We start from the raw sequence: 11,030 nt of genomic DNA, 5'->3' as shown, positions 1-11,030 counted from the left end.
CTTCATAGCTTCATCTTGCCGAATTGATTATGCAACTTACAATGTAATTAAAATAATCTATTTCATTCATAATGGCTTTCGTAACCATAAATACATATACATTTTGTATTGTATTGGAGACGTCTTCTCGTTTGTATAAATCCTATCATAGATTATGCAAATACCTTCCACATTTACATAATCTATGCATCGTAGTGACCGCATACGACAAATTTCCACATGTCGTAAGTACTAGAAGGGAATCCCCGCCATTTCCCACTATGAAATTATGGCACTTTCACCCTGATTATACGGATTAGTTTCTTATTTGCATGATAAATATTTGGTAATAATGTTTCACGTTTATAAATTTTTCACATGATTCATTTGTCAACGTATTAGTAGCCCTGTACTACCTTCCTCGGCATAGTGTCTGAATCTATTTCCCATTGTTATATATATAGCGTGTGTAAGGAAAGCAGCCTCTAAGTGTGACGGAGTTTGTAAACAACCACCCCCCTCCCCCATTCCCCTGGTCGTTAGCAGTCACCTTTTGGACCGTCTTTTTTTACCACTCCAGTGCCAGCAGCGCCACTTAGCAGTGGAAGGCGGAACTGTCAAGGGAGGTTGTAAACTGACTGCAGAATCGTTGGCAGATAAACAATTTGGTCCTGCTACAAAGGAATCTTTAACACATAGAACAAATGTTGTGATTGTGTACATGTACCCAATTTTCATTTTCTTCTTTATTTCCATACAGTATCTGCACCTGCTGCAGTTCGACCGAGGGAGCCACCCCCTCAGCCGGCCGATGTGCCCTGCCGCCCGCCGGACTCGCTCTACGTCAGGCAGATGGGACAGAGGTTCTGGTCTACCAAGCGGATCCTCGACTGGCAGAGACAGGCGCTGCGTGCAAGGGAAGACCCAGAATCAGTTTTGAAGCCTGTAATAGAATATGGTGAGGAGTGTAAATTGCAGAACGCTGAAAACAGAGAGAATGATGGAAAAGTTGGACATTACGAGAACGATGGAGAACACAAATATTTCCAGTACGATAAAAATCACGGACATTATGAGAACGATGAAGAACACAAATATTTCCAGTACGATAAAAATCACGGACATTACGAGAACGATGGAGAACACAAATATTTCCAGTACGTTAAAAATCACGGACATTACGAGAATGATGAAGAACACAAATATTTCCAGTACGATAAAAATCATGGACATTATGAGAACGATGAAGAACACACTGCCAGGCATCACGGGAACAATGAAGAACACACTTCCAGGCATTACGAGAACAATGAAGAACACACTGCCAGGCATTACGAAAACAATGAAGAACACACTGCCAGACATTACGAAAACAATGAAGAACACACTGCCAGGCATTACGAGAACGATGAAGAACGCACTGACAGGCATTACGAGAACGATGAAGAACACACTGACAGGCATTACGAGAACGATGAAGAACACACTGTCAGGCATCACGACAATGATAGACATTACGAGAACGATGAGGAACATTCGAACTTATCCATGCAAGTTTATGCCGATTTAGACCCAGATTTTCTGGCAGTACAAGACGCGATCCAAAATGCCTCAGCTCAGCCATTCTATGAAATGGACATTTTCCCAGCTGATAAAGAACAAGAACAGCCATTTTACAAGATGGACGTCACCGCTGCCAAAGAGAGAGACAAACAAGAACAGCCCTTTTACGAGATGGACGCCGCCTCAGCTGATGACAAAAACGAACAACAGCCTTTCTACAAAATGGACGATAACCAGCTGGGACCGCCAACACCAGATAACGTGTATGCAGATTTGGATGCTGAGTTTGTAGCAGCGCAAGATGCGGTGTGCATGAGACACCGAGTCAGGGATGGCAGCAGGGGTGAGTAATGTACCTTTAATGTCTATCAAACAAAGCGCCTTTTAGTGATCATGTGAACGTTTCCTTTTTTTTTTTCTTTCTTACTTTGTAACGTTACCGAAGTAAAAAGACCTTGCTTATTCTGGAATGCTAAAGGTAGATTTTTGTACAGAGGAGGGGTGTGGTGTTTGTCTTTGACCTTGTTTTAGAAATTGGTATCATCCCTTTCCTTCCGTGTTTCATATCCCAAACCGGAGCCAGGTACCCATTTACACCTGAGTGTAGTAATAAAGTGTATTTGACACGGACAGATTTTGCACAGTAGCCTGGAATCAAAACCCCAATGACGTACATTTTGACCCAGTCTCAGCTAACTTTAAGAAATAGCTATATTTTGTCAACATGTCTATTGATTCATTGATTCGTTAAGCAAAAATATATTCAGATATTGTTAGATAACGACTTTTAAGCCAATTTTCAAATCATAGTGTTTCTGATAATTTTCATTGGTGTGGAAAGCGGAAATAGATGGATACGAGGATGAAATGCACAATTTTTTTGTCTATTATAGCATCTCGTTTGTTTTTCCACAGAAGGTGCTGAAGATGACGCCCCGATATGGAGTCAGAACTGCCGTGAGTTCTGCAGGTCCCGTCCAGGGTGCGTGTTGGCTGTCTGTGTTGGTGTCATCATTGCCGTGACTGCTGCAACAGTGGTGGCCGTCATCTTCAACCAACACAGCAGACTGGGATTCCATCCCAACGAAAACATAACGGTACGTTCTCTAATCCACTTAACTTTATTTCAGGCTATAGATCACACTAATTTAAAATTACTTTTGATATATTGTTGTTGGATGACAGTTACTTGTATGGTACCTGTATATATCTTTATATTCTTGACATATAAATGTTTTGAATGGCCGAAAATGATAGGAATTGTACAGAGAATATGTTTCGCTATGGTACATGTTTTAAATCTGACTTTTATTTAAAAAAAGTAGGTACAGGTGGTCCCATAGTCTTTTTTGAGGCTTTGGGGTTGTTATCCTTGTTGTTAATTGTGTCTAGGCCATGTCTGTGCATGGTATTGGAACCCCCGCTCTTAACGTCCCAAACCGAAGTCAGGTTTCCATTTTACACCTGCGTGGAATAAGAGAGGTCATGTGCATTGCTGTTAAATTGTGATGGTAATAATTTCTACGCTAATGTGAATAGCTGACTTACAACAGGTTTCTTATACTATCTTATACTAGCTGGACCAGACAACATTTCCAACCACCTCCACAACATCGTCTGTACACCTGCCTGTGACGTCACCAGCTACGTCACTGACAACAGGTGATTATAATTGACCGTCATCTTGAAGCCACACCCACGTGACCGAATCTCTCTCTCTTATTGGACAAATAGCTAAATTTGATTGACACTTAAGATTGGTCTATTCCAATGGCCCCGTCAGAGCTTACTCTGTATATGACCCTTCTATTTGGTTAGGAAAATGTTCTGATAGACAACAGCCGTGATTTTGTACAAGACAAACTAGTTTCATTAGGTTGGTAAATCACTGGGTAGAAATTTTCTTCATGCAAACCAAATACTAGTAACGTGAACGTTTCGGTAGCCTTTCTTCTAATTTCAAGCTGACATGTTCTACTTTGATAAGGGGGATACCGACTTAGTCACGTTTGATACCAGACTTAACTAACTGCAGCGCCACCTACCAGTAAGATTCATAATTAGAACCGATCATTTTTTTCCTGAAGACGGTAGCAAAAAGGCGACTAGGCTGTCGACAGGTGATTTCAATTTTTTAGCTATGAAAGAAAGATACATAAAAACTACTAGTTTATCACCCTTTTGCAGATTGGTGGACTGGGTGGACACTCTACATCAGAGAGTATTTCCAGCAGGACAGTGATGCCGCCATGGGTTTGGAAGAGCGCTATCCTGACAATGAGGTTGTGATGGCCCTGCTGGAAGACCGGTTCTTCTGGCCCTGTGTGTGTCGGTACTGGGAATATAACAAAGCGCTCCCGCACACCTTGCAAGGTGCTGTAACCTCCTGCATTATGTACGGAACTTCAAGTGAGTACATGGAGACACACCACTTCTCAATAGGGGCTGCACGAGCAACCTCCATGGAGGAGCTCCACAGAGCTGACCTCCATGGAGGTTGCTCGTGCAGCCCTCCAGCTCCACCGAGCGAGCTCTATGCGCTATGAATACAAACACTTGGTTCTCGTCACCTTCATGGAATTTTTAGTATTACATGGAGGAGCTTCTCTCGTAGAGGACAAACAACCGGACTGAACTAGCAGCTGTACGCAAAACATGGTACACGGGCTATGAATGTAAACATTTGGTTCACGTCACCCAAAACAAATTGGTCTTAGCGCTCTATACGGTAACAGAGGGCTGTTTGAGAGGCGCTCTACGGGCTATGAATGTATACACTTGGTTCACGTCAACATCAACAAATCGGTGTTTAGGGCTCCATACAGAGATACTGTAAACAACAAACACACGAAGCCGATAGCTGTTTGAGCAGCTCCACGGGCTATATGAATGTAAACACTTGGTTCACGTCACCATCAACAAATCGGTGTTTAGGGCTCCATACAGAAATACTGTAAACAACAAACACACGGAGCCGATAGCTGTTAGAACAGCTCCACGGGCTATATGAATGTAAACACTTGGTTCACGTCACCATCAACAAATCGGTGTTTAGCGCTCTATACAGAGATATTGTAAACAACAAACACACAGAGCCGATAGCTGTTTGAGCAGCTCCACGGGCTATATGAATGTGTACACTAGGTTCACGTCACCATCAACAAATCGGTGTTTAGCGCTCTATACAGAGATATTGTAAACAACAAACACACAGAGCCAATAGCTGTTTGAGCAGCTCCACGGGCTATATGAATGTAAACACTTGGTTCACGTCACCATCAACAAATCGGTGTTTAGGGCTCCATACAGAAATACTGTAAACAACAAACACACGGAGCCGATAGCTGTTTGAACAGCTCCACGGGCTATATGAATGTAAACACTTGGTTCACGTCACCATCAACAAGTCGGTGTTTAGGGCTCCAATGCCGCCGCTCCATACAGAGATAATGTAAACAACAAACACACAGAGCCGATAGCTGTTTGAGCAGCTCCACGGGCTATATGAATGTAAACACTTGGTTCACATTACTATCAACAAATCGGTGTTTAGGGCTCTATACTGAGATATTGTAAACAACAAACACACAGAGCCAATAGCTGTTTGAGCAGCTCCACGGGCTATATGAATGTAAACACTTGGTTCACGTCACCATCAACAAATCGGTGTTTAGGGCTCCATACAGAAATACTGTAAACAACAAACACACGGAGCCGATAGCTGTCTGAACAGCTCCACGGGCTATATGAATGTAAACACTTGGTTCACGTCACCATCAACAAATCCGTGTTTAGCGCTCTATACAGAGATATTGTAAACAACAAACACACAGAGCCGATAGCTGTTTGAGCAGCTCCACGGGCTATATGAATGTAAACACTTGGTTCACGTCACCATCAACAAGTCGGTGTTTAGGGCTCCATACAGAGATATTGTAAACAAGAAACACACAGAGCCGATAGCTGTTTGAGCAGCTCCACAGGCTATATGAATGTAAACACTTGGTTCACAGCACCATCAACAAATCGGTGTTTAGGGCTCTATACTGAGATATTGTAAACAACAAACACACAGAGCCGATAGCTGTTTGAGCAGCTCCACGGGCTATATGAATGTAAACACTTGGTTCACGTCACCATCAACAAATCGGTGTTTAGGGCTCCATACAGAGATATTGTAAACAACAAACACACAGAGCCGATAGCTGACCAAGCAGCTCCATGGGCTATGAATGTAAACATTTGGTTCACCTCACCCAAAACAAATCGGTCAGAGGTCTGTCCAAGCAGCGCTCTACGGGCTTTGATTGTAAACATTCGGTTCACGTCACCCAAAACAAATCCGTCAGAGGTCTGTCCAAGCATCCAAGCAACCGTTTACGGGCTTTGAATGTAAACATTTGGTTCACGTCACCCAAAACAAATCGGTTAGAGGTCTGTCCAAGCAGCGCTCTACGGGCTATGAATGTATTAAAACATTTGGTTCACGTCACCCAAAACAAATCGGTCAGAGGTCTGTCCAAGCAGCACTCCACGGGCTATGAATGTAAACATTTGGTTCACGTCACCCAAAACAAACCGGTCTGTACAACAAACATACACAGATCGGAGATCTGAGCCAGCACCTCTACGCACTATGAATATAAACCATGCGGACAAAACAAAACTCCTTATCTCATATACCTTTAATTGAACCAAGAAACTGAATATTTTTTCTTCATGCGGATTTTGGGTTACAGAATAGTGAGTTGGGAAAAGTAGTCGGAATTTACCGGCTCGCTCCCTTCACATGGGGACCCAACCTCTTCTTTGAAAATAGATGTGACTTGTTTGTTTGTCATTGTAAAGAATGCGGAAGCTTCGCACCTTCGTGCTAATAGCTGTTATTGGTTTACTTCAGCCTTGTAACAAGTTTGTGGAAATCTGTTGGTCCACTACCAAAACAAAAGAAACATTTGGTTTCATAAACGATATATTGCGACCTGTTATGAGGAGATTTCCAAACCAGGGTGCCTGTTTTTATAAGAATATAACGGCTTTCATAAGAGTTTTATGGAATATGTATGAATTTATATATATATGTATTTCATACGATTCATTATAAAAAAACACGGATTTGAACTCAAATGAGTTGCGAAATGCACAAGATATATTTACTATTACTAGAGATCGTATGAATTCCGTGATCTTAATCTCAAAGAAAGTTCTTGTTGTCCAAGAAGAACTCAAAACAACCCATTTATTGAATGAAGCGAGCGGTGAAATGTTTGTCCCTCTCGCAAGGAAAGCTGAAAGTTCGCACCTCCTTGCTAATCCGACATCGCCCCAAAGCGCGCCCTTACCACGCCAGAACACTCGCCGGAAGCAGCTGGCTGACTGGCCAGTAACTTTTCAAGCAGACGTTGGTAGAGTAAAGTGTGACTTTTTTCTTGAAGGTCTGACTTTTCCCCGCTGGTCTTACCGGCATATGAGAAGGTTACAATATCGAAGACTCTACCAAGCTGTACATGCCTGCTTGGAGAGTGGGTCCTGTAGTCCGGTAGAGTAATACTGTCAAAGTATAGTTTGCAAAAACTATCTTTGAGTTTGACTACTAGTACTAGTATTGATTCAAGATTGATCTCAAAGATTTTAACATCGAAGTTTGTAAGCTCCTTACAATTCAGGCAAAGGGCACCTTTTGCGCTTCTTGGCCTGAGTTTCGTAGCCTCTACCAGGCTTCGTGGTTTGGTGGTCTAATTGTAGAAATTGGTCAAATAGAGTAAATACTACGCTAGGGGAGTCAGCCGGCCGATTAGGGACATTCTCCAAACCACAAAATGGACCTTCTCGGCCGGCTGACTCCCCTAGCGTACGGTGACTGTATTTGTCCAATTTCGACAATTAGACCATCAAATCACGAAGCCTGGTAGAGGCTATGAGTTTCGTACTTATTAATCTTATGCCATTTTAGGATCTGCTTGGAGCAACTTCCTTGCTTGGAGATTAAAGTAACTCACGAATCTGACTTAATTCATGAGTTTTACGGAATCCATACGATCATTAGAGCTTGTATGAATTCCGCAAATATTTCCTGAATACACCGCTGTAACCACAGGCATGGCGCGCTCACCTTCAAGAAATCATATTTCACAGAAAATTATAAAAGTACAACTGATCAAAAATACATCACATACCTACTGATGTCTCAGTCGAAGCTATCATGCTCAATTTTTAGTATATGAATATAGTGGTTTCAAAGTCATCTGACAATAACCTTTTCTCTTTATCAGTAATTTTAGCTACGTTTCATTTCAAGCATGTTAACATTAGAGTATTAACTTTCAGGTACTAGTGCAAGAGGTACTCTCCAAGCAGAGGTTAGGCTCCGGCTGTTTTTTTAGTCGTTTTTATCGTCTATTTTATCGTCTAAGTACATCAGCCAGTTAGGTTTGCACCGATTTCCAACTGTATGAATGAAAACGAGATAACGCTCACAAACGGTATGCCAAACAAAGTGTAGACTACCCGAGTAACTTTTACTGGATAACTCCATTCTGTCAAAGGGGGGAGCCAACGTGACGAACACGCACAAACAACACGTAATTGTTGTTTTTCACTTTTATTTCTACGTATACTGAAAATGAAGAGACTGCGGAGAAAAATAGATTAGGAAAATAGATAAAGCAAAGATATTATCGTAACATGGACATCTGCAAGGTAAAGATATCTGTATAAAACCCCCGCAGATACATCTAAGTGGAATGACCGAAACAGGCAAATACACGCTTGGATGGGGTGTTCATCTGAAAGATCCCTGGTATATAACACTATGCAAGAAGTAAACTCCAACATAATGCCCGTCGTTGCAAACCTCGTACCAAGGAAGTTTGCTCACCTCCTTGCTCGTAAACACCAATGGTTGGATACTAGTATTAAAACCTTTAAAATTAGATAGTTTGTGCAAATTGTACTTTGACTTTATCACTATACCGGGCTACATGTATATGACCTTCTCTCCAAGCAGAGGTTGGTCGTGACTTTTTCCTTTCATAATGTTATTTCGACCGGCCTTCAAAAAAAATTGATATGAAAGGAAATGGTCACGATTTTTCCCACAAGCCTCTGCTTGAAGAGTACGTCATAGGACAGTCAGCCAGCTGCTGGCGTCAGTGTTCTGGCGTGGAAAGGGCGCGCTTTGGGACGATTTCGGATTAGCACGGAGGTGCGAACTTTCAGCTTTCTTTGCAAGAGCTGACATATTAACAATGCACCGCTTGCTTCACTCAATAAACGGGTTGTTTTGATTTCTAAATTTATCACCATCACGATTGTTCTTTCAATTTTTGTATCCAACCACACAAAGAAATGAACAATTATTACAAGTGTTTGTGTGCATTTATGTGCGTGTGTGTTTGGGGGGGCGGGGGCGTGCGCTCTGCTGCCCATTATGACAAAACAACAACATGTGGTTTCATAAAACAAATATTTAGACCTGTTGCAAACCTCTTACCAAGGACGTTTTACCTCATTGCCCGTATCCAGCACGGATGGGTGGACAGGCTACTCTCTCTTGGCAGGCAGTTAAATTCTTCTAAAAACAGGCACCCCTGGTATTGCAGATCTCCGCAATAGGTCTAATTATTTGTTTCATAACACCCTTTTTTTCTAGTAGGCCAACAGATTTTCCCAAACACCGCTAAATCAACCATTCTGGACGATTAGCATGAAGGTGCGAAGTTTTCGCATTCTTGGCAATGGCAAACAAACAAGTATCTATTCTTAAATGAGGGGGGGGGGGGGGGCGAGCCGATAAATTTCTACTACTTTTGCCAACCCATTAATAATTCCGCGACCCAACATCGACTTGAAGAATAAAAAAAATCCCGTGCAGCGCTGCTTGGACAGACCTCTGACCGATTTGTTTTGGGTGACGTGAACCAAATGTTTACATTCAAAGCCCGTAGTGGGCTGCTTGGACAGACCTCTGACCGATTTGTTTTGGGTGACGTGAAACAAGTGTTCATTCATAGCCCATGGAGCTGCTTGGTCAGCTATCGGCTCTGTGTGTTTGTTGTTTAAAATATCTCTGTATGGAGCCCTAAACACCGATTTGTTGATGGTGACGTGAACCAAGTGTTTACATTCATCTAGCCCGTGGAGCTGCTCAAACAGCTATCGGCTCCGTGTGTTTGTTGTTTACAGTATCTCTGTATGGAGCCCTAAACACCGCTTTGTTAATGGTGACGTGAACCAAGTGTTTACATTCATATAGCCCGTGGAGCTGCTCAAACAGCTATTGGCTCTGTGTGTTTGTTGTTTACAATATCTCTGTATAGAGCGCTAAACACGGATTTGTTGATGGTGACGTGAACCAAGTGTTTACATTCATATAGCCCGTGGAGCTGCTCAAACAGCTATCGGCTCCGTGTGTTTGTTGTTTACAATATCTCTGTATGGAGCCCTAAACACCGATTTGTTGATGGTGACGTGAACCAAGTGTTAACATTCATATAGCCCGTGGAGCTGCTCAAACAGCTATTGGCTCTGTGTGTTTGTTGTTTACAATATCTCTGTATAGAGCGCTAAACACCGATTTGTTGATGGTGACGTGAACCTAGTGTTTACATTCATATAGCCCGTGGAGCTGTTCAAACAGCTATCGGCTCTGTGTGTTTGTTGTTTACAATATCTCTGTATGGAGCCCTAAACACCGATTTGTTAATGGTGACGTGAACCAAGTGTTTACATTCATCTAGCCCGTGGAGCTGCTCAAACAGCTATCGGCTCTGTGTGTTTCTTGTTTACAATATCTCTGTATGGAGCCCTAAACACCGATTTGTTGATGGTGACGTGAACCAAGTGTTTACATTCATCTAGCCCGTGGAGCTGCTCAAACAGCTATCGGCTTCGTGTGTTTGTTGTTTACAGTATCTCTGTATGGAGCCCTAAACACGGATTTGTTGATGGTGACGTGAACCAAGTGTACACATTCATAACCCGTAGAGCGCCTCTCAAACAGCCCTCTGTTACCGTATAGAGCGCTAAGACCAATTTGTTTTGGGTGACGTGAACCAAATGTTTACATTCATAGCCCGTGTACCATGTTTTGCGTACAGCTGCTAGTTCAGTCCGGTTGTTTGTCCTCTACGAGAGAAGCTCCTCCATGTAATACTAAAAATTCCATGAAGGTGACGAGAACCAAGTGTTTGTATTCATAGCGCATAGAGCTCGCTCGGTGGAGCTGGAGGGCTGCACGAGCAACCTCCATGGAGGTCAGCTCTGTGGAGCTCCTCCATGGAGGTTGCTCGTGCAGCCCCTTCTCCCACTTCTCCACATACTCAGAGGTCTTCTCGTCTATGCTGGACGCATTGGAGGGACTGCCAAACGTAACAAAGCCCCTTCAAAATAACGGACATATGCCAGTTCTATCTTTATCTGGACGTGCTCTTTCTGACAAAGATGTTGAGGCTCTGATCAACCTTTTCCCATACCTGAGAGGAATGCAT

Source organism: Branchiostoma floridae, chromosome 10, assembly GCF_000003815.2.
Source record: "Branchiostoma floridae strain S238N-H82 chromosome 10, Bfl_VNyyK, whole genome shotgun sequence".
NCBI lineage: Eukaryota > Metazoa > Chordata > Leptocardii > Amphioxiformes > Branchiostomatidae > Branchiostoma > Branchiostoma floridae.
Note: the sequence above shows the minus strand (reverse complement) of the source record.